Source organism: Gorilla gorilla, chromosome 9, assembly GCF_029281585.2.
Source record: "Gorilla gorilla gorilla isolate KB3781 chromosome 9, NHGRI_mGorGor1-v2.1_pri, whole genome shotgun sequence".
In the NCBI taxonomy this organism is placed as follows: domain Eukaryota; kingdom Metazoa; phylum Chordata; class Mammalia; order Primates; family Hominidae; genus Gorilla; species Gorilla gorilla.
In genome coordinates this window covers 47565807-47590130 of record NC_073233.2, presented here as the reverse complement: position 1 = coordinate 47590130, position 24324 = coordinate 47565807, and the positions used below count along the sequence as shown (strand labels likewise).

Here is a 24324-nt window from a genome sequence, read left to right as displayed (position 1 = left end):
TTTCCAGGCAGTCTGCAGGCAGAAAGCTCCTTCTTTGGGAGACTAGCATGTGAGCATGTAGGGAGTAAGTTTTGGACAAGCCAATTTGTACTTCTCCATATTGACCTGATTATATCTTATCTCACCATCATACTTAGCACAGTGTCTTGCAATATGTAACTGTTGAATAAAGGAGATAATGTATTGATGGATGAATGAATGAGTAAATAATTTTGTAGAGAAAAGTATAGCCACTAAGGCTGTCTTTTCTTCATGCCACTCCTCCAGAGTTCTTATTTTCAAGAAGGTGCGAACAGCACCAATTAGAAGTCTGCTTCTCAGTAAAAGTCTAAGTTCCTTTTATGTGCTAAATTTCTCTTCTCTGATTTGAAACTCAGAATCTTTCAGCCATCAAATAAACCTCACATCAACGATGGAGTCATAGCCTATAGAACAATGACTCTCTATGTCTCTTAATGAAAGACCTCAGGTTTATTTTTTATTTCTTTTTGAAATATGATAAAATCCCCTATATGTATTGAAAAATCCCCTTGAATTAAATAATAAATTGTAATCATAGCTAGCGTTTTTTAATGTTCACTCTGTGCCGGTGCTCTGATAAATACTTGACATAGATTATCTCATTTAATCCTTACAGAAACCAAATGAAGTGTTTACTGTCATTATCCGTATTTGATGAAGAGGATACTGAGGCTCAAAGAGAATTAATAATTTGTTCAAGACCGTCTAATGTGGAGTAATCAAGAGTGAATGCCCTGAAAGTACACACACCAGCCTGGACCAGCATTCTGTTTTGTTTTTTTTGAGAGGAAAAACTGCAGAGACAGAGTAGCAGCAGGTGAGCCACTTTCTCCATACCAATTGTAGAAGGATCTGGTGGGCAAATGTCTGTCATGGGAGAGGCTCCAGTCTTGAGATGTGGGGCTTATAAGCTGCCTGGTTACAGAAGCACGAGACCTTCCCCTGGGATAGATTGGGGCCAAGGTCAAAACTTTGTTGTTACAGTTCTGTGATGTACAAGAATTGTGACTTCTATCCCTGGTCTTCCACCGCAGCATTTATAACAGAGAGCTCAGTAACCCATCCCTTGGTGAGATCGGAGTCCAGGGCCCAAGTCTCATGTTTGTTGTCATATGGTGTTGGGGATTCTTGGCCCTCAGCCCTGTCCATTTCCTTGGCATCCTATCAGATGTCTGACTTGAGTATTCAGTTGTTGCCAGTTTTTCTATCTTCTGCATTTTAGTTTTCAAATGAGCCTGCTCTTTGGGGGAGAGGAAGTGTCAGCTGTCTGTATGGAAAGTCAGCCTGCTAGGTCTCCAGCCCAGGCAGAGTAACCCTTGCCTATCACCAGCTGTTAAGTGGTAGAACCTTTATTCAAGTGCCACTGTATGATGCCAGAGTGCCCAGTCTTAAGTGATTTTCCATAAGAAGAGGATTTAACCAACCATATGTACATTTCAAGTAGAATCATAATCTACAGTACCTACTTTTGCTGTTGTGTGTTTTTGTCTCTTGTTGCTAGTTGATCATTTGAAATACTTAAGTCTTAAGTATCAAGCTCCTATTTCTAGCCCATGTAATTCACCATTCTTCTACTCTCTGCTCCCTTAGAAGGTGAGATTTAATTTGGTTGTGAAACATCCAAAGATATGTTGTTAGCCATGAGATTGATATGCTTATTCACTGGGATGTGTGTTGGAGTGGACAGTTCTTAAGATGTAGCGTGCCCTAGAAGAAGAAATAAGTACAAATTCAGGCTTTGCATTCTGTCCTCTGTGTGGGTATTTATAGGAGATTCTAAAACTAGAACTAATGATGTTAGGAATTTGTCTCTATGCCAGTTGAGCTCTATGGTTTCTTGTGTGGAATTCTATTTGTATATCTTGCAGTATAAATTTATTCTTTCCAATACTTCCCATTTGAAATGTATAGATTTATAAACTTTAACAATATAGAATGTTTTTATCCAGTCAATCACTGATGGGCATTTAGGTTGATTTCATATCTTTGCTATTGTAAATAGTGATACAATGAACTTATTCCTGTATATGTCTTTATAATAGAATGATTTATACTCCTTTGGGTATATATCTAGTAATGGGATTGCTGGGTCAAATGGTATTTCTGTCTTTATGTCTTTGAGGAATCGCCACACTGTCTTCCACAATGGCTAAACTAATTTACACTCCCATAAACAGTGATAAGATTTCCTTTTTCTCTACAACCTTGCCAGCATCTGCTATTTTTTGACTTTGTAATAATAGCCATTCTGACTGGTGTTAAATGGTATCTCATTGTGTTTTGATTTTCATTTCTCTAATAATCAGTGATATTGAGGTTTTTTTTTCATATGATGGTTGGCCGCACGTATGTCTTCTTTTGAAAAGTGTCTGTTCATGTCCTTTGCCCACTTTTTTATGAGGTTGTTTTCTGTAAATTTGTTTGGGCACATTGGGGAACAACACACACTGGGTCCTTTCGGAAGGTGGAGGGTCAGAAGAGGAAGCAGATCAGAAAAAATAACTAATGGGTACTAGGCTTAATACCTGGGTGACAAAATAATTTGTACCACAAACCTCCATTACACAAGTTTACCTATGTAACAAACTTACATTTGTACCCCTGAACTTAAAATAAAAGTTAAGTAAATAAATAAATACAGAATATCTTGAACCAGGAGAAATCATCAGTAATTTAATAGTAGTAACATCTTTAACTCAAGTTCACAAAGTCAGAGACGTAATCTGTTTTATTCATTTCTATATATTCCCAGTGCATAGACACTGGCCTAGAACAAAGTACTTGTTAAATGAATTCTTGTTATTTGAATAAATAAACCAATATATGACTTCTGATGAAAAATTACCCATTAAATCATCTCAATTTTCTTGGGATATCAACATATCTGCTTTTAGTTATGTTTATTAAATTAGATAAATATGAGATGGGAAAAGTGATCATCTTTTCTTGTGTTTCCACACAAATCATTTTTTTCTCAGTGAAATAGACAATATATTCTAAGTAAAATTCTTTAAAATCTTGTGATTGGAAGTACTTTCAGATGTGTAGAATTGTGTGTGTGTGTGTGTGTGTGTGTGTATGTGTGTTTAATATTGGAGGATAATTATTTGAAAAAAAAAGCTGTTTTCTAGAGATTATCCACTATTTTGGATAACATCCCCCCCCCAAAAAAAAGTTGAATGTTGCACAGCAGATAACCAGAGAGATTCCTATTTTCATAACTCTCCCTTGGAGAGGGGTATTTCATATTGTTTAAGAGCATGAGCCCTTCCTTACTAGTTGTATGTCCTTGAAAAACTTCCTTCTTATTCTTATGTCCTGTTTCCTCATAGACAGAAAGAAAATAATAATAGTTTTCACTTTGGTATAATAATCAGTGAGTTAGTACATGTAAAGCATGTAGAGCATGCCTGGTAAAAAGTAAGCTCTCAAGAAACATTATTATTACTATTATTCCTGTCTCCTAATGCATAAAAAACCTCACCTTCCTCAGGCAATTTATACAAGTCAGGAATAGTATAAACTCTGATTTTAACTTTCATATTTAGTGATCTTAGGGAGAGTCTTCAAGGGGCTCCCTACTAGCCTTTTAATTTAAAAAAATTCCAGGTCAAATAATACAAAAACACATATAGGTCCCTATGATGCCTGTTCTGTCTTACTGAAACTGGGCTTTCTGGAATCCCTTCAATTATCCTTCATGTGTCTTCAGATTCTGAGAATGCTCAGGCTTCCTTTGTAGTATTTTTAAAACTGGTACTAGCCTCTGTCTGGCATGTGCAGTAGATGAGGGAACATTCTACTTTTTCTGAATAAAATTATTTATTCAGAATTGCATCTCTGAAACTTCATCGGGTTCATCCCCTGCACACAAACGTGACTGAGCAGAGGGAGCTGAATAAGGTCAACACCGGGTGATTTTCCCAACTAAAATTTCTAATCTATTGTTGTAGGCACAGGGCTAAACCACAGCGTGTGATGGTCTTGCTAGAGAAAAAAGAAAAAGTGCCATAGCAAATAAATGGAAATTCCTTCAGGCGATGGAAAATGTGGCAGCTCTAAATACAGCTACACCTTTATGTAGAAACACATAGAAACACTTGACTGGACTTCAGGAACGTGTGAAGATTTCTTCAGTATTAGTTGAAGGCAGTCTTCCGATATGGGCTTCTGTAAACTTCCTCTCTTACTCTTTTTGTTTTCCTGGCCCTTATGCATTTGACTTTCTTCCCAATGATCCGCTCTCTGACTTTCTTTAGATAATTTGAAAATACTGACTGTGCAGATGCCAAGGGTGAAAAGTATCTTCATCCTCACTGAACTGCACATAGCAACTCTCTTTTCTCATCCCCAGAGGAATTTTTGTAATTTTGTTGGGAGTACTTGTGTCTGTACTATAATGTCTACAGAAAAGAATAATGAACGAATCTACCCATAATTAACTACATTTTAATGGGCTTTGATAAGAAGTCAGCTCAACCCAGTCTCAAAATTGAAAACAAAACAAAGAAAATTTGACTTAATAAGTGACATATGCGGCTGGGCGCGGTGGCTCAAGCCTGTAATCCCAGCACTTTGGGAGGCCGAGGTGGGCGGATCATGAGGTCAGGAGATTGAGACCATCCTGGCTAATACAGTGAAAACCCGTCTCTACTAAAAACACACACAAAAATTTAGCCGGGCGTGGTGGCAGGCGCCTGTAGTCCCAGCTACTCGGGAGGCTGAGGCGGGAGAATGGCGTGAATCCAGGAGGCGGAGCTTGCTGTGAGCCAAGATCGCAACATTGCACTCCAGTCTGGGCGACACAGCAAGACTCCGTCTCAAAAAAAAAAAAAAAAAAAAAAAAGTGACATATGCATATTCATATGAAAGTTAAGATGATTTGGGGTCATAGTAATGTGTTGAAAACAACATAGAATCTATTATTATTCTTTAAACTTTTTTGACCAATGGCTTTCTGAGCATATAGCTAAAGAACTCTATCCTTAGAAAATACACATAAAGTAGACATCTACAAAATTTTTTGAAGATAATTTTCACAGATATATTGTATGAAGCCTATTGCTATATTCTACATAAATATATAAAATTCACATTAAAAGCCCTGCCTTAGCTCAGGCGGTTGCCAGACTGTTGCATCACAGGGTCAGGTGCAGTGAGTGCATCACAGGTGTGCTGAGATTATTACCTATTTCTGTCTTTAAGGCAGCAAGGCAGAATCAAAGGTAACTAGAATGAAGGGGTTTGTTTCTTCTCATTGTAAAAAAGCAGGAAAGTTTTCCCCAGTAAACCATAGATATGTGATCACTTTCTATATGATTCTTAAGTAAAATAAGTTGAACATACTGACAAGGATTGTTCACTTACTTTTGCAGTGGATATTTATTGACTGTCTCCTCTTAACTATGCACTATACACTGTGTTAGATATGGGTGAAGTAACAAAGGTGACTAAAGTTTTTTTTTTTTTTGGTGACCTTGAGGAAGTCATAGTCTGTAAGGGAAAACACATACCCAAATAATTAAGTATAATACAACATGCCGTATGTGTAGACCTATGGAAGCAAAGAGGAGAGTAGGCCTCATTTTATTTGGATGAGAACACATGTCACCAAAATAACATTTAATTAAACTTTGCAGGCTAAGTGGAATTCACTAAGAAGATTATGTGTGCTAGGATTATTTTTCCTATAGATATTTTTCCACAACATTTTTAATGGTTGCATACTATTCTATTGTGTGAACATAATGCAATTTAGTTTTTAAATTTTTTTTATGCAGGGTAGAAGTGCAGTATTGCTACATCAATTTATTGCATTGTAATGAAGTCAGGGTCTTTAACATATTCATCACAGAAGCAACGCACATTGCAGCCAACAAGCAACCTCCCATCATCCACCCCCACCATCTCCCAACACAATTAATTTAATCAAGTCCTTTTCATCACTAGTTCATTCCAATTTTTGGCACTATAGCCAATATTAAGATTCTTATAGCTAAGTCATAGTACATGTTCTTTATTCTATTTTTAGAATACAGTTCTAAACAAAATTACTGGTTCAAAGGACCACACCATTTTTAAAGCCTAAATACTTTTTCTCAAGTTAGCATTATTGAAAAGCAGGGATTTGTGTTCAGATAGACTTGAGTATAAAATATAAACATTTATTTTCTTGTTTGACCTTGGGCAAGTTGCTTAAGGGGTATTCCTCTTGGTTTCTTTATTTTTAAAGTATTCAGATAATATGTATATTGAAGTCCTGCTTTAAAAATTATAGTGGAGATTAATATTTATTGAAGCTTTTATGTATTTTGATTTGACAATAGTTACCAGATAGTTGCTAAATACTAGAAAGAAAATTCAAGTGTTCCATTTTAAGTTAGTGTCATTAATTAATTTCTAACAGAACATGGGCACTGTCTGAAGAACTACATGGTGTTGTTATAGTCCATTCGTTATATGGCCAAAATTTTGGAAATCCAAACTCACTGTCCATATAAATCATTTTAAAATTGATGGGCTGTGTTCAGAAATTTGCCCTGAAAAATAGGGATGTTGTAGTATCAGATGAAGAGATAAAAATCTGGAATAAAATTTGTATTCTTCCACTCATGACCTGTTTCTTTTAATCTCTCAGAGCTATGGTCATATCATCTAAAAAAAAAGAGCATAAGTTTGAATATTCTTTCAGCTTTAAAGAATCAAGTGAGCAATATAAATTAAAAACATAGATAGGTATCTAAATTGTTTTTCTTTTATAGTTTATTATTTTTAGTTTTTGAATTCACTCTGAATCTTTTTACTTATTGAGAAAGAGGAGATCATGCAAAATCTACACTTTTCTTATACTTGTCAGTGTATTATATTTTTCACACTATATTGATGTGGGGCATTAACTTGAAGAATCTGGATTTATTTTTGAATTCCTGTCAGCACTCCATAATTAACATTGCCCAGAAGAGAAATGCTATTTTGCCTCCTGCATCATCAACACAACTGTCAGCAAATAAGGAAGGCATCGTCTTTACCATTATTGCTGCTATGTATGAAGCAGAAAAGAACAGCTGGATTTTCACACACTGGGCTGTTAGAAAAGCTAGCAGTTAGTGAAATCTGTTTTCAGTTTCTACCTACCTTTTTTTTTTTTTTTTTTTTTTTACTTAAGAATGTAATTAAAGAGAAAAATGTCATTTCTATCCTGAAGTCTATTTTTAAACTCTTAATTTGGGACATTTACTGTTCTCAAAGTTGTTTATCTCAATGTCGTTTTTCTTTCTTGACATTAAAATGCAAAGTTAATGTTGATTGCATAGTGGTCATTTCACTTATCCACTCACTGCTCTATTGTGTCTGTGTCCTAAATTCCCTGTAATGTTTCAGATCTTTCTCTGTTCTTCAATTTTGTTTAAATTGACAATGGTGATGGGTAAATGAGCCTGTTTTAAAATGAACAGTTGCAACAGTTGCAAGGACTAAGTCTTGCTGCAATAAAAGGGCAATGTCATAGCTCAGACATTTGCTTCTTTAAGAAGGTAAAATATCTGTAGCCTTCACAGTTACAGTGTGCCAAAATTAGGTAATGTAAGAAACCTTTATTAAATAAGGTTTTGTGTTGGTGTGTGTGTGCTTTGTTTCAACTGCATACAAGGTAGGCTTGAGAACGAAGCAGCCACTTGGAAAGCAGTTCAGCAGTTCCTCAAAATGTTAAATGTAGAGTTAGCATAGGCCAGGCATTCTACTCCTAAGCATATGTCTCCCAAAATGAAAACATAGGTCCACACAAAAACTTATACATAAATGTTTATGGCAGCATCATTTATAATAGCCCCAAAGTGGAAATAACTCAAATTTCTATCGAGAGATGAATGGATATACAAAATATGATACATCTATACAATAGAAAGTACTGATACAGACTATAGCATGGATCAAATGTAAAAACATACTCAGTGAAAGAAGCCAGAGACAAAAGGCTGCATATTATTATTCCATTTGTTAGAAATGCCAAACATAGGTAAATTCACAGAAATAAAAAAGTAGATTAGTGGTTTTCAGGGTTAGGAGCCAAGGAGATTGTGGAAACATCGTCAATGCGGATGGAATTTTTTTTTTTTTTTTTTTTTTTTGAGATGGAGTTGCACTCTGTCACCCAGGCTGGAGTGCAGTGGTACGATCTCAGCTCACTGCAACCTCCCCCTCATGGGTTCAAGCAATTCTTGTGCCTCAGCCTCCCGAGTAGCTGGGATTACAGGCATGCACCACCACGTCCAGCTACGTTTTGTATTTTTAGTAGAGGCAGGGTTTCACCATGTTGGCCAGGCTGGTCTTGAACTTATGACCTCAGGTGATCCACCCACCTTGGCCTCCCAACGTGCTGGGGTTACAGACGTGAGCCACTATTCCTGGCCAGTTTTTTAAAAAATTTTTTTCAATTGATAGTATGTTCTAAAATTAGATATGGGTGATTATTGCACAATTCTGTAAAGTTACTAAAAACCACTGAACTTTACACTTAGAAAGTGTGATTTTTTTGCATATAAATTATATCTCAGTAAACCTGTTATACAAAATGTGATATATATATATATATACATGAATAAAAAATAGAAATTGAGAATGAACATAGGAAATGAAGGGGAAAATTATGACTAAACAATTCATCATAAGCTCTTCATGTTAAACATTCTTTATAAACATTTCTATTTTTAATGACTTCAGAGTATATTTTAGCTAAGTGAACCACAATTTACTTAAGCATTTATTTATATATACATATATATATGTATTTATATATACATATATATATATATATTTTTTTTGAGATGGAGTCTGGCTCTGTCGCCCAAGCTGGAGTGCAGTGGCGCGATCTCGGCTCACTGCAAGCTCCTCCTCCTGGGTTTAAGCCATTCTCCTGCCTCAGCCTGCCGAGTAGCTGGGACTACAGGCACCCGCCACCACGTCCGGCTAATTTTTTTTTTTTTTGTATTTTTAGTAGAGACGGGGTTTCACCATGTTAGCCAGGTTAGTCTCGATCTCCTGACCTTGTGATCCACCCGCCTTGGCCTCCCAAAGTGCTAGGATTACAGGTGTGAGCCATCGCGCCTGCATTTATATTTTTAAGTGTAGGTAGTTGCCAGCCATTATTATACGTTTTTTCTCTTTTTCATTTTTATTGTTTAAGAACCAGGCAAGGAATTTGTGGTCATTGACACACATCTGATCAGTTTTCTAGGACCTGGAAGTGTACTTCAGGGAGTCACTAGCACCTGGCAGCCTGGCAACAGTAGAGGTTATTTTCTCACTTGGGTCACTGCTGTTGTCATAACTCATTCTGAGTAGACTGCCAATGGTGATTGAAGATGTCCTTCATATTCTTCTTATTTGGAGGGAAGTGTGGCTGTCCATATTTTTCTGATTGAAAACAGATTTCAAGGCTTCTCCTAGCTAAATATGGCAGGCAAGTATTTCACAGACTTGCAGATGACAAATTCTGACAGACCAGAATAGGAAAATGGGAAAACAGCTTAGTCCAAAAGCTTCATGTGTCTTTTTACTAATGAAAGATTTAGTACTTTAAAGGATATTATAATGAGATCAAATCAAATTTATAGCAGAATGAACAAATGAGAATAACAAATGGAGGTCAAAATGTGAGTTCTATATTGCACCAGTTGGATCTGCAAGGATGGAACTTAATGTAAGTTGATGTGTGATTGTTCCAGTTTTAAAAGAATGTAATTCAGTCTATGTCTGATTTCATTAAGGATGTTGGGATAGCCCTGGAGTAATTCAAAGAGAAGATAAATGTAAAGGGTGCTGAGTGTGTGTATGGAAGTGCATATTTACCCTGCGCTTTATCTGTTATAACATGCATGGATCTATCAACTCTCTAACATGTGATGTCTGTTATGATTTAATCTTGTATAAGTTTGAGAGCTAGAAACTTTCCTGCTCAAAAAATGTAATGTGATCACTCTAAATTTGTAGCACTAAATCTTTTGCTGTGACCCATTCACTATGTGGTAGAGAAGATTCAAGGAGTAAACCTAGACATACAGTTATGTTACCTGTTGGTTAGTGATGGATGCTTAAAGTACATTAAAACGAGTTTGCTAACACTTTTTCTGTCACTTTTCATCTCTTAAGCCCCACAGCTACTTATAAAAGGAAGATGTTTGTCTGAGAAAAGGTCCCCAGGTGGGCATTAATGTCCAATTCTCTGCATAATTTTACACAAAATAAATATTATCATAGGACTTGATATATTATCACATCATTTCATGGAGTAATTAACATATACCCCATAATAAACCTATTAGAAATGTTTATACTCTTTAGTTTATAACATGTGGAAATTGACATTCAGAGTGATTTTAACTTTTTAGTAACCAAAGTATAAACACAAGAATTGAGAAAGGAAGTAAGAAAATCAAATAACTTTCATGATGCCCCTATTCTAGCACTATTGTAGAAACTTCTAATATGTTAGCATATTTAATCCTCCAAAAATCATAGGAGGCAAACTTTATTACCTTTATTACACAGAGAAGTAAACAAAAGGTCCCAGGTCATAAACCTACTTCTTAGCAGAACAAAGATTGAATTCAGTGTAACAACTTTTTAAAGCCTTTACGATTTAACTTAGCCATGTGTTTCAATGTGTTATGTACATGGAATCAACCTAAATGCCCATCAGTAATAGACTAGATGAAGAAAATGTGGCACATATATACACCATGGAATACTATGCAGCCATGAAAAGGAATGAGATCATGTCCTTTGCAGGGACATAAATGGAGCTCAATATCATATCCTTTGCAGGGACATAAGTGGAGCTTTGATAAATGGAAGCTATTATTCTCAGCAAAGTACTGCAGGGACAGGAAACCAAACACTGGATGTTCTCACTTATAAGTGGGAGCTGAATTGTGAGAACACATGGACACACTGGGGCCTGTCGAGGGGAGGGGTGGGAAGAAGAACATCAGAAAGACTAGCTAATGTATGCTGAGCTTAATACCTAAGCGATGGATTGATCTGTGCAGCAAACCACCATGGCACATGCCATGGCACATGTTTACCTATGTAACAAACCTGCACATCCTGCACATGTACCCCTGAACTTAAAAACAGAAGTTGAAGCAAAAAGCAATTTTAAAAGGTGTTGTGTTTAAGCATAATCAGATTATTGGAAAGATATTCAGCTTTACCTTTTGTTATGAAAGTTGAATCATCACTGTCTTGCAGCCTTGATTAATTTCTTAACACAGTAGCTATCTTTACATTTTATTTTCTTTACACGTATTTTCAAAACATTATATAGCTCACTGGGAAAGCCCAAGATAAAAATAATATTGATTAGGAAAAAAAGTTGTGAAAGGAAGACTATGCCTTCTTCAAACTTTCAGTATTGTCTCTGATGCCAGGACCTTATAACTTCTTCCCCATTCCCCTCCACTCCTCACAGTCACACACTTTGTACACATCTTAAATAAACTAAACAAACAAAAGTATAAAGATTAGTTGGCCTCAATCATTAAAAAGTCAGGAAATAACAGGTGCTGGAGAGGATGTGGAGAAATAGGAACACTTTTACACTGTTGGTGGGACTGTAAACTAGCTCAACCATTGTGGAAGACAGTGTGGCGGTTCCTCAGGGATCTAGAACTAGAAATACCATTTGACCCAGCCATCCCATTACTGGGTATATACCCAAAGGAATATAAATCATGCTGCTATAAAGACACATGCGCACATATGTTTATTGCGGCACTACTCACAATAGCAAAGACTTGGAACCAACCCAAATATCCAACAATCATAGACTGGATTAAGAAAATGTGGCACATATATACCATGGAATACCATGCAGCCATAAAAAATGATGAGTTCATGTCCTTTGTAGGGACACGGGTGAAGCTGGAAACCATCATTCTCAGCCAACTATTACAAGGACAAAAAACCAAACACCACATGTTCTCACACATAGGTGGGAATTGAACAATGAGAACACTTGGATACAGGAAGGGGAACATCACACACTGGGGCCTGTTGTGGGATGGGGGGCAGGGGGAGGGATAGCATTAGGAGACATACCTAATGTAAACGATGAGTTAATGGGTGCAGCACACCAACATGGCACGTGTATACATATATAACAAACCTGCAAGTTGTGCACATGTACCCTAGAACTTAAAGTATAATATAAAAATAAAAATAAATAAATAAAAAAAGATTAGTTGGCCTCTTTGCAATTGGGGAGATTGTATGGATTCCATAGCATTCACTAGGGGATGATGGCAGTCTGCTCTTCACCCTGCCATGGAGTAATTCATAAAAATTTTATAACTCCTATTATTAGAATACCATCTCCAGTCTTTTCTAAATATAGCTTCTTTCTATCATTTAAACCAGGGGGCCCCAACTCCTGGGGCCACAGACTTGTACTGGTTCGTGGCCTGTTAGGAACTAGGCCGCACAGCAGGAGGTGTGTGACAGGCAAGTGATCATTACTGCCAGAGCTCTGCCTCCTGTCAGATCAGCTGTGCCATTAGATTCTTATAGGAGGGCCAACCCTACTGTGAACTGCATATGTGAGGGATCTAGGTCGCATGCTGCTTATGAGACTCTAACTAATGCCCAATGATCTGAGGTGAAGCAGTTTTATCCCCAAACCATCCACTCCCAACCACCATCAGTGGAAGAATTACCTTCCCTGAAATCAGTCCCTGGTACCAAAAAGATTGGGGACTGCTGATTTAAATGTATGTGAATGATAAACTGTGAAGTTCAGTTTCTTTCCACAGACTTTGAAGCTCTTTGGCTTCTGTTCTGGCTCTGTTCTTAGGCTAGTTTATTGAAGGGCAGAGAAATAGATGCCAACAATATCTGGATTTAGAGCCTTATGTTCACATTCAGGTACTAGATATCTTTACCAAGCCATGGCCCACAATAACCATTATGACCAAAGATCATTGTATTAGTCCATTTTCATGCTGTCGATAAAGACATACCCAAGACTGGGTAATTTATAAAGAAAAAGAGGTTTAATGGACTCACAGTTCAGTGTGGCTGGGGAGGGCTCACAATCATGGCAGAAAGAGAAAGGCATGTCTTACATGGTGGCAGGCAAGAGAGGATGAGAGGCAAACGAAAGGAGAAAACCCTTGTAAAACCATCAGATCTCGCGAGACTTATTCAATACCAGGAGAACAGTATGAGGAAAACCGCCCCCATGATTCAGTTATCTCCCACAGGTCCCTCCCACAACATGTGGGAATTATGAGAGCTATAATTCAAGATGAGATTTGGGTGAAGACACACTCCAACCATATCAGTTATAACAGTACTATGGGTTGGTGTTTGTCTGCTTGGGCTACTGTAACAAAATACCACAGACTGGGAGGCTTAACAGAAATTTATTTATATTCTCACAGTTCTGGAGGCTGGAAATCCAAAACCAAGGTGCCAACAGGGTTGGCTTCAAGTGAGGCCTCTCTTTCTGGCTTGCAGACACCTGCTTCCTCACTGAATCCTCACATGGCCTTTCCTCTGTGTGCATGCAGAGAGAGAAAGAATATCTGGTGTCTCTTAGTCTTCTTACAGTGACACGAGTCCTATCTGATTGAAGCCCCACTCTTAAGACATCTTTTAACCTTAATTACCCCCTTTTAAACCCTATTACTAGATATAGTCATATTGTGGGTTAAGGCTTCAATACATGAATTCTGGGAGGACGCAATTCAGTCCAAAACATTTTACCTTCTGTCGTCCCAGAATTTATGCTCCTCTTGCATGCAAAATACATTCACCCCCTCCCAACAGTCCAAAAAGTCTTGTTCCATTCTAGCATCAATTCCAAATCCAAAGTCTTTTTTTTCTCTTTAATTATTATTTTTTTTTGAGACAGAGTCTCACTCTGTTGCCCAGGCTGGAGTGCAGTGGTGCAATCTCAGCTCACTGCAACCTCGGCCTCCCAGGTTCAAGGGATTCCCCTGCCTCAGCCTCCTGAGTAGCTGGGATTACAGGTGCCCGGCTAATTCTAAATCCAAAATCTTATCTAAATCAAATATATATTAGACCTGAGGTATGATTCATACTAATAATCCTCTCCTGCTGTGAACCTGTGAAACTACAGGTTTTGTGCCTCTAAAATACAACAGCGAGACTGGAATAATTTAGACAATCACATTCCCAAAGGGAGAAATCAGAAAGAAGAAAGGGTGGCAGGTCCCAAACAAGTCAAAAATCTAGCAAGGCAAATTTCATTTGATCTTTACAAATAATTAATATATATTTAATATTTATGTATATTGAATATTAGTATATATTTAATATTTTAACTTTTATTTTAGGTTCAGGGATACATGTGCAGGTTGGTTATATAGGTAAACTTGTGACTCAGGGGTTTAGTGTACAGATTATCATCACCAAAACACTATGCTTAGTACCTAACAGGTTTTTTTTTTTCTTTCTGAACCTCTTCCTCCTCCCACCTTTCCCCTTCAAATAGGCCCCTATGTCTGTTCGTTTGCTCTTAAGGTTGAGAATAATCCTCTCTGGCTGGCCTCTCTGCACTCCAAACCCATGGGGGTTGCAGCAGCCCCACCTTCTCAGCTCTCCATGGTGACCCTGCACCCTCAGTTCTGTGGGGTGCCCTACCCCCAGGACCCTGAGCAGTGGCCTTGTCCTTGAGGCACTGGCCAGTGCGTCATCCTGGCCCACTAAAACCAAGGAGATGGCTCCATCCTCTGAAGCTGAGGAGAAAACAGACTTGTCTGCTTGGTTTATGGTAGGAATAGCAGCCCAGATGATCTCTGAATTGTCTTTGGGACCGTTCTTCTGTTTTCTTGTAGAGAAGCACATGTTCCCAATCAAGTAGCCCTGTTGTCCCATCCTGTAGGATCTCTGAGGCCTGACAGCTTTCTTTTATTCTGTTGCATTGTTTCTACTCCTGATAGCCCCTGTGGGAAGTATTTCTGCTGGTATAATCCCATTGCTATTTCTGGCTTCAGTTAAGACAGCTGATTAAATTCTGTGGGTAATCCTTTAGAGAGTGATTTATGAATTGTCCAGCCTCATCCTATGTGTTTCATCCAGAGCACACTTTCTCATTTTTTGGCAACATGCATAGGCAGAGAATTATTCAAATCTTCAAGTCCTGTTTTCTTTTTGCTAAATAACTTCTTCAATCTATCTCTTTCCGCTCTCATTTTACTATAAGCAGTAAAAGAAAACTAAGCCGTAACTTCAACAATTTTATGAAATCTCAACTAAATAACCAATTTTATCACTCACAAGTCCCACCTTCCACAAAACACTAGAACACAATTTAGCCAAATTCTTTGCCACTTTATCACATGATTGCCTTCTTTCCAGTTTCTAACAGCATGTTCCTGATTTGCGTCTGAGACCTCCCAGAAGCACCTTTAATGTTCATATTTCTGCCAACATTCTGTTCCTAGTGATACATGTCTTCTCTAAGGTGATACTTTCTCTCCAGCTCTCCTCTTTTCATGCTGAGCACTCACCAAAATCGCCTTAATGTACATATTTCTGCTACTGGTCTCTTAAGACAATCTAGGCTTTTACTAGCCTGGACTTCGAATTTCTCCCAGCTTTTACCCGCCACCCAGGGTCAAAGCCACTTTTACACTTTTGGGTATTTGTTAAATCAGCACCCCACTTCACAGTACTAAAATCTATATTAGCCTGCTGAGGCTGCCAAAACAAAATACTACAGAGTGGGTGGCTTAAACAACAGGAATGTATTTTCTCACAGCTCTCAAAGCTGGAAGTCCAAGATCACGGTAGGAGCAGGAATAGTTTCAGGTGAAGCCTCACTTCTTGGCTTGCTGTCTTCCAGGTGTTTTCACACAGGGCCTTTGCTTTGTGCATGCACAGAGAAAAATCAAGAGGGAGAGGGAAAAAGAGAGGGAGAGGGAAAGTGGCAGTGGAGGAGATGGGTGGGAGGGAGAGATCTTTTGTGTCTATTCCTCTTCTTATAAAGACACTAGTCCTTTGAAATTAAGGCCCTACTCTTTTGACTTCATTTAGCCTTAATTGCCTCCTTAAAGCCATTATCTCCATAAACACTTCAGGGGTTAGAGTTTCAATAAATGAATTTCTGGGTGGGGAAGACATTCAGTTTATAATAGATGAGATTACACTAATTGGCTCAGAGCAACTGTTTTTCAGCCCCCTAGATCTTTATAATCACTAAGGGGAGAGGGAGAGAGGAACTTTTAAAAAAAGACTGATGTCCAGGCATTACCCCAGAACATGGAAATCAGAGTCTTCCAGGCTAGGACAGGGCATAACAACTTTTTAAAATCTCCCCATGTGATTGTAAGTTGGCATCCAGAATTGAAAACCACAGTCTTAAGTCCTTTAGGCTCCTTTGACTGAAACAATAATGCATAGCATGTTGTGGATCCTTTTGGGAAGAAGAAAGGAGGACTTGGTACTGGCATTTTAAGCATATTAAATATGCTTATAAGGAATACATGCTATACATTATACTTTATGCTAATCTATACATTATACTATATACTATATCAGAAGAAATATATATATAGTGTATAGCATCATATGTACTTATAATGTAGGTATAAGATAATAGGAAAAGCTCTAGAGTCAGACAGCTAGGGTTCTAATTCTGTTCTCATCTTATTACATTACATTAACATTCTTAGGATAAATGGTGGTGACAATGACAGTATTCTCCTTGGTTATGAGAATTGAGATTATACAGGGAGACCCCCAAATAGTCCATAAGTATTATTAGCAGTAACAGTTAAAGAAGATGGAAAAACCTGAGGTCTATGTCTGTTTGTCTTCTCTCTGATACACTAAGATCCTCAGGCTTTGGAGCAAGGGATTCAAAACTGTGTCCTTGCAAAGCCTACATTAGCTAAATTTTGCATGTCAAAGTGGTAGGGCCTGGAGCACTCAAAGGGCATTTGAAAATAGCAGAATAATTCTAAAGCAAGTGGTTAAGGTCACAGTAGATACAGGAGGAAAGCTGTGAGCAAAGTTACAGCTCTTCAAGGTGATTTTTTTGAGCTTTCAGAGGATGCTGCAAGAGCCCTAAAAGAAAATGAAGGAGGCTTTTGTAGGTCACTCTTGTGTTGGAATATTAGACTTTTTTGATTAATCTTAGAACTCCGCAACCCAACATTTTGAAATTTTTCAGAAGATATCCTATGTGTTTTTAGTTGAGGCTGCCTGTGAGAAACAACTTTCTCTAAAACACTGAGCAATTCAGTTTGGCATTTCAATCTGTCTCCTCTTACATTTGTATTAGAAAAAGCCAACCTGGTGGAAATGTTGATTCTCAGACTTGAGAGTAGTTAAAAAAATAAATCTTTTGTTCACTTTCTTTTAGAAATGTTTCCTTGTTCTCATCTGAAGTGTGTGGGAAGCCCTACCTAATCTTTAGCATTTTTATGAAATTGTCATAAAAAGCTTTTCTATGTTGTATATAAATTCTTATCTCAATTGGAAGTTGAAGGGGGTTAATGGTGATGGTTTTCCTTGACATATCTATAGTATACTACTTCAGTGTAGAAACACTGGCCAGCTAAGGAGGTTTTTTCTTGAAAAGCTTAGTAGTAAAATGCATGGTTTAGTGTTTCCAGTGCTAACTTGCTTGGTTTAAATTCTGCCTTTGACATTTACTATTAAATAGTTTAATTTCTCTAAGATTCAGATTACTCATCTGTAAAAGGAGGATAATAATAGAATCTACTTCACAGAGTTGTTATGAAAGTTAAGTTTGCTAATGTACTGGAAACTCTTGGAGTACTCCTGGGTCCATAGCAAGCATCACTAAGTGTTACGAATTCCTGAAGGTTATTCTAAGTTTTTTTTGTTTGTTGTTTGTTTGTTTGTTTTTCTTTTTGCCCAACCCACTGAAGAGGCAGTAGTCTGAGAGTCTACTGGGAAAAACAAACAAACAAACTTATCTCTGAGCCACGTTTGTCCAAGTTTGAGGGTATTGACTCTGTCATTTAGAAGCTACAATCACTGGTAGCCTTTGTTAACTCATTTCTAAAAGGGGGAAAATCTGATATCTCCTTTGTTTATCTGGTATAATGGTTCAGTACAATGACCTTCTACAAGCCACTGCTGTCTCCTGCCTTGAAGATTTCAGTAGCCCCCAAGTTGGTGTTACGGTTTCCATTCTTACCTATTTAACAGCACATTCTCCATGCAATAATCAGAGAAAAATATAAATTGACTCATGCTATTGCCTTGCTTAATATGTTCATTGGTTTTCTATCATTTTTGAAATAAGTATCAATCTCATCATCATAGTTTATATAGCTCTGTATGATCTATCCATGTTTAAATCTCCAGCTTATCTCTAATCCCTACTCCTTTGTTCATTCTGTTCCAGTCACACTTACTTTTTTTATGTTCCTGGATCATCCCAAGCCCTTTCCCACCTTAGGACCTTTGAATATATTCAGGGATTTTGTATACGTTTACAATTACCAAACATTTTTACCTGGGATCTCCAAAGGGTTGGTGATCCTTTTTAGACTGTAAGTCTTTATTCAAAATCATCTCCTCAAAAAGACCACTTCTTACTATCTCATCTAAAGTGGGCAACACTCCAGGATGATCTGCCTCATATCTCACCCCTTTAATACATGTCAAACCTTACAATCATCTTGTTTATGTATCTGGTTACTTGTGTATTGCTTCTCTTCACTGACATTTTGAAGGTACAATATTGTCCAAATTTTACATCATTATATTCCATAGTGCCTGGCACATAGTAAATACTCAATGAATATCACTGGAAGGAAGAAAGAAAGAAAGGCCAAAAAGAAAAAAATGATAACATATAAGGTGCTCAATATATCTTAGCATTATTAAAGGAAATATTAATAAAGATTAAGCACAGAATGAAAAAGTTCTACTGACAGCCAGAGTCTGACTCTAGGAGTGGACTTCTTCAGAAGAAATATAAAGTTAGTCTTTTAAAGCCATGAGCCTGAGAACTGTTTCTTTCCCATAGGAAAAAAGCAGTGTCTCTATCTAAGTCATGTTGCCTGACTGACAATCTCTGGGCTTGTACATTAGGTAAGTGCTGGGCTGGCTGGTGACTGTTCACTGTGTAAGGATTTTAGCAGCAAGTTGCTTCTGCCACAATCATACCACACCCAAGAGGTTAACTGTTCAAAGCAAGATATGGTGCCCAAACCAGATTATGCTGGTTTCAGTAGGCTAGTGCCAAGTTGAGATTTGTCAGGGCCATCTCTGCCTTATATATTCCATTATTTCCTCTGTCACTGAACAATAAAATGCTTGTGTGGATAATCTTAATTCCTTGCAGTATACATCATGGCTCTTCTATTTTTAGAAGGCCAGGATAATACTCTGTCTCCAAATCTGTTCTTGAAGGCTCTTGTCTTACTGAAATTGCTTTTCCTGTCTCCACCAGTTGGACACTCAAAAATATTATTTCAAGAGGACCTATTTTAGTTTTGCCATCTATAATCTGGAGAAAAAAATGAGGTCTTATTCTGATCTAACAATTGCATGTGGCTGTCTCACAGAGAGAAAGAAAAAGAAGAAAAAACAAGATGTGTCTGGTGAAATACCTTCTACTTTTCATAAACATCACCTGTCAGTGACTTTTCCAGAAGACAGCCTCCCATAGGCTGTCTTAAAGGGCAGACATTTTGGGCTGTGAATGTTTTATATACAGATATATTCTCTGCTCTAGTAACACTGATATTAAACTTTGATTCCTTACTTTATTCCAAACCATTCTAAAGACTGTCTATATATTAGGTCATTAGATGCTCACATTCCACAGATACAAAACAAAACAAAACTGAGGCACAGAGAGGTCAGTTGTGGTGTTCAAGGTAACCCACAAAGTCGTAGAGCTAAGATTGTAATCAGACAATCTGGCTTCAGAACCTTTATATTTAACCACTATAATCTCTCTCAATGGCAGTAGCTAAGTCCACAGACTCTGGGTCTTAGAATGTGGGATGCAGGGACTCTTGCATGTATCAAAATAAAGTTTGCAATTTATTTTAAACGTTAGTCATCTAAAACCAATAGCTTTAGAAAAAAATTGCTTCCTCTTAACTTCCAAGAAAAATTTCAGGCTTATAATTATAATTCTACATTTAAAATGGTCCAGTATTTGAATTCTTGTTACCAAAGCAACTGCCTTCTCCTCAGCATCTTGGATGAGATTGTGAAAATGAAAGGGTTTATATTCAGTATGGTCTAGATTTCTGTTATAGGGCCCTCAACAGAACCTTACAATGAAATCTAAATAGACTGAATCATCCATTTTGTCTGTCCAAGTGTCTATTTCCCAGCCTCAAGAAAACAGGGTGAATGACAGATAAAACAGTAAATGTGGACTGAAGGAATAAGACCTTCCGTGATGAACACAGCCCAAGAAACTGAAGAAAGAAATCAGTTTTTGACCGGGCACAGTGGCTCACGCCTCTTATCCCAGCACCTTGGGAGGCTGAGGCGGGTGGATCACCTGAGGTCAGGAGTTCAAGACCAGCCTGACCAACATGGTGAAACCCCGTCTCTACTAAAAATACAAAAATTAGCTGGATATGGTGGCACATGCCTGTAATCCCAGCTACTCAGGAGGTTGAGGCAGGGGAATCGCTCGGACCCGGGAGGCGGAGGTTGCAGAGAGCTGAGATCATGCCACTGCACTCTAGCCTGGGTGAAAGAGCGAGACTGTGTCTCAAAAAAAAAAAAAAATTGGTTTTCAAAGGAGTCTCTGAGAGACCTAGTTTATTGTTAAATAGTTGTTTGGGGAAATTTTGTCTTTATAGCATGAACTTGGCACTTCAAACTCCTTAATATTTAAAGAGAGGCTCATTCCAAAAGCATTAGAGCCAAAAAACACGGCAATGTCGGCTCTGCTATTTACAAGCAGAAGGATATTTAGCAAATCACTGAACCTCACTTGCGTTTTAACTAAAATGAGAATAAAAGAGTTTTCTTTATTTTAGGGCTCATGTAAAGATTCCTAAGATAATGTATGTAAAGTGATTTAGTGCTAGGCCTGATATATAGAGAATACTCAATAAATGACAGATAATAAAAGAGAATATTTATGTAGTTAATACAAAAAGAGCTTCAGGTTTGGGGTTAAACTTTGGATGGAGCAGCTGAATTAACTCCCTTTTTAAATTGATGAGCTGCTACTGATTCTATGTGGGTACATAATGCAGAGATGATGGGAAATCCAAATCATTTCCTGAAATCCTCCTCTGTGCATCAAACAGAAAAAGTTGAGTCAATGTTAGCAGAAACCCATTTGGACAAGACCATCTCTACTCTAAACTTAGTATTTGGAGGCTTTCCATCAGCCTACTAGTGCTGTCTAGTTTATCAGAGAGAAAATAAAGAATTGAACATTGTCCAGTCAAGGAAGAGCTGGTGTTCCAAAGAGGACATCAATAAGTTCTGGAGGTGGGGCAGGGAGTAAAATAATGAGGCATTAAGAGTGAGGCAAGGAGGCTCCTAGGAGGACTGATTGTCAAAACTAAACTTTACTTTCCACTTTTCCCTAAAAACTACACTGCATTTGCTGGACTTGTGTGTGCGTGCGTGTGTGTGTGTGTGTGTGTGTGTGTGTAGAGCAGCCAAAAGCATCCTGGGTGCTTGCAGAAATCCAGTTTAGAACTCCCCTAAAAAATGCATGTAAGCAAACATAACCAATGTGGCTCATTTTTGTATAGATATTTTTGAATAACGTTTTTCCAAAAAAATGCTAATGCTAAAATCTTTAAAAGAAAATCTATGTAAAATCTTCTGAGATGTTTATCACCTATTAAAGTGTCAAAAATATTATTTAGAATACCAAAGAAAGGGCTTCAGATCTTTAAATTTGTAAACAGGCAAATATTTGGTGGGGATGGGGAAGATTCCTCACAGATTCTCAGGAGACAATTCACACATCAGGAAAAACGGTAGCTTGGGCCACATCTTCAAAACTACGGTTTAACACTCTCCTTTAAAGACTCTGTTCTAGTAGTTTATTTTTCCTATAAAATAAATGAGCTTTGCTCCCACAGAAGTGAAATTAGAGCTACCAGGACCAAGGGTTTTGAAAACCTTGTAGAATGGGTATTTCTATCAGAACCTGAAGGGTTAAGCCTAGAGCCGCCACTAGGTGTCACGTTGGGATTGGTTTTGGGAACATGAGCTGCCTAAACGTCTCCAAATAAGAAAAGGCACCTTCTAGGTTAATTTCAGCTACTGTTCAGTTTCTTTAAATAGAGACTCGTACACTGCACATGTCAAATCTTCAGAGTCTTTCCCTTTGTTTTACAGGTATTTACAACCATTTAAACTTTTCAACCCACCATGCAGGCCTAGCAGGAGGTAGATTTTGAAATAGGGGAGGTGTGACAACAGGATCACATTGTAGGGACGGAGAAGTCTCTTTTAGTCTTGTATCTCTTAAAATCTATTTAAGTTTCTCCATCTTAAAACACTGGAAATTAACATGCAAATTGAGAAATAATTTGGTGCCTGCTATATAAAATGCATACAAGTTTCATATGTGAAAATTCCAGATTTCCCACTAGGTTTTCTTCATCACATCTTCTCATCTATTCACCCCCACTTCAGTGGACTGACTTCCCAGCTGAGTTCTACAATATTCTTCTCTCTGGATCTGTTTAGATAACTTAGCAAATAAATTGACAAATAAAATGGTTCAAATTTGAGTGTTAATCATTTCACAATTTGCCAATTTCAAAAATACTGTTTTAAAAGAAAATAGTTTTTGGGGGGCCATATTTTGGCCACAGAGAATAACAGTTCAGCACAGATAAACTCAATGACGGTAGAGAAAACACAGTGGTTTTAAGCTCAGGGTGTGGTGGGTACTCTATTCTAGAAATATTTTCACATAGCTACTTATTCCATCATCAGTAAAGCAAGTTTTATCTCTGTTTTTGCAGAAGTAGGTAGGTTAACATTACCTGAAAAAATTAAAATTAAAAAAAAAAAGATGCCAAAGCAACTTCCTATTTTCTGGAGAAGAACAAGTCTCTGCCTGAACCTCTAAAAGCAAAATAATAAGAAAAAAAATGCAGAACCAGATAAAATTGTAGTCAGGTGCAGTAATGCAGACAGAAGTTGCTAGGATTTGAACACCTGTAGAAAGCCTTGGTAGACTAAAAGAAATAATGCCTTTTTACTTCCACAGCATTTTCTGATTTAAAGCCATTTCAGAATAATTTATGTATATAGTCCTTTGTCAAAAAAGTATTTAGAACCTGCTGTCACCATTGTTTTGGGGACAAAAATACAACAATAAGCAAGACCCAGATCAACATCATTCCAATCTCCATGAAGATTGCATTGTAACTGGTGAAGCATACATCAAAGAATTGAACAAATAAGTTAACTCATTTCAGAAGTGACATTACTACAAAGAGACTCAAGCAGGAATAAGGAACAGAGACACACAAGAAACAACATGGTTTTTTACGTAATCTCTCATAAAAGTAAATAGGACAATGAAATGAGCAAGGAGATTTAGGCTCACGAGCTGTATGATCTTGAGCAGGTCGCAGAGGTTGGCTTACTCATGCTTAAGATGTTAAGATGTAAGGAATGTATATATTTTATCTGGGCTTTCTGAAAAGTCTCCATCACTTAGGGGGTGACTTTGTGGCTGAGATCAGAATTCTGAGGAGTCAGCCACAATACCTATGAAAACACTTTGCAGAAAGAAGATCCAGCTAGTGTAAAATTTCCACATTTGGGACTCCCTTGGTGTCTTCTAGCAATCACAGAAACGCCAGCATGGCTGGAGTTTCATAAGCAATGGTGGAGGTAGGTGGGAGGAGATGCATTCACTGGGAGATGTAAGAAATTAAATGCTCTAAGTGAAAATTTCTAGCAGATATCGCAGCCTAAGTGGGTGTTTGACACACCTATCTAAGAAGTCTACACTCTATATGGAATAAAATTAAAACTCTTTACCATAGCCTACAAAATCCTATATATTTTTGTATTCTTGGGTAAAGTATTGCACATGGAAGTGCTCAGAAATGCTCTATTCAATTAATTTGCAAGACTGCCCGGAAGAGGAATCATATTACAGAAAACTCTGTTAGTTTTTTCTTTCTTCCCTGACAGACCCACAGGAAGGCTGACACTCCCCGTTTTTGAATATTGTAGTGTGAGGATGGGATGCTTGGAGCTATACATTTTCTGATTATTAAAAATAAATCACCAAAAGCTGAGAATGTTGAAAATATTAAAATGCCTTAGATCTTTGGA

The 24324-nt window shown here is 37.6% G+C and overlaps 1 protein-coding gene across 6 annotated transcripts in view; it reads left to right on the top strand.

Moving 5' to 3' along the window:
• Positions 1-24324, top strand: part of LRRC4C (leucine rich repeat containing 4C) — a 1603893-nt gene that overhangs the window by 499305 nt on the left and 1080264 nt on the right. For 5 of the 6 annotated variants that reach the window (XR_010135463.1, XM_055356587.2, XM_055356596.2 and 2 more), the window contains exon 2: positions 638-838. The exons of the other annotated variant lie outside the window; for it this stretch is intronic. The gene's annotated coding sequence lies outside the window, so the exon portion shown is untranslated. The remainder of the gene's footprint in view (positions 1-637; positions 839-24324) is intronic. 6 annotated transcript variants of the gene reach the window in all.